Raw genomic sequence first — 1,251 nt, forward strand, 5'->3', positions numbered from 1 at the left:
GTAGCACAGCTTCCTTCCACTAGGCCAACGTAGCTCTCTCTTGGTCGTCGCCATTGTTGTTGTTGTTTAATGCCGTCGAGTTGTAGACGACTCATAGCGACCCTATGAATGAACAGCCTGAGCACTGTTCGTACATAGAGTTTCCAGAGGCAAGTCATTTGGCAAAGAGATGGTGAAACTGTTGGGATATGCAGGTAAAATAATAGTGTACACAGAAAATCCCAAGGACTTATAAAAAACCATTTAGAGCTAATAAACCAGTTCAATAGAATGGCACGATACAAAATCAATACACAAAAGTCAGCAGGAATCCTCTACAGTAACAAAAAGAACTCAGAGAAGAAAAATTAAAAAGTAATAACCATTTTTAATAGCCAACCACAAATTGAAAATGCTTAGGAATAAACCTAAGTAGAGACACAAAAGACCGTTAGAAAGAAAACTATGAAACACTTCTGTGAGAAACAATAAAAGGCCAAATAAATGGGAAAATGTTCCCTGTTTGGGGCGGACTGCCATTGGCCCCCTGCCCATTCGGGGCGGACTGCCCTTGGCCCCCTGCACGGGACGAGCCGTCGCAGCCCTCTGCCCGGGGCGGGCTGCCCTCGGCCCCCTGCCCGGGATGAGCCGTCGCGGCCCTCTGCCCGGGGAGGGTTGCCCTCGGCTCCCGGCTCGGGGCGAGCTGTCACGGCCCTCTGCCCAGGGCGGGCTGCCCTCAGCCCTCTGCCTGGGGCAAGCCATTGTGGCCCTCTGCCCGGGGTGGGCTGCTCTCGGCCCTCTGCCTGGGGCGAGCCGTCATGGCCTTCTGCCCGGGGCAGGCTGCGCTTGGCCCCCGGCTCAGGGCGAGCTGTCGCGGCCCTCAGGGTGAGCTTTTCAGTACCCAGATTGTGCCATCTGACCCCTGTGTGGGGAAGGAGAAGAAAAAAAAAAAGAATGCCTAGGGTATCCAGAGAATGTTACCTAGGCCACCTTCTGCCACCCTCCCACCCCCCCAGTAAACCTGAAAGCAAACCCTCAAAGCCCTTCTATTTGTAACTCACAAGTTTGTTCTCTCTAGGTTTGCTCCCTTTCCTATAGGTAACCTTAACCCTGAGTTTTACTCTATAATTGACCCTGAACCCAGTGCCAGTGACAAAAAGGAAATACAACTGACAGCTAAGGAAGCAAAGGAGGATGGAGCCTCTGGGTTCAACCAGCCATCCCCACTGGACCCACCTGGGAAAACACTTTGCAGTCCAGAGGGGAGCAAAT

The sequence above is a fragment of the Elephantulus edwardii genome, unplaced genomic scaffold, assembly GCF_000299155.1.
Source record: "Elephantulus edwardii isolate Elephantulus edwardi_28Jun2011 unplaced genomic scaffold, EleEdw1.0 scaffold00020, whole genome shotgun sequence".
NCBI lineage: Eukaryota > Metazoa > Chordata > Mammalia > Macroscelidea > Macroscelididae > Elephantulus > Elephantulus edwardii.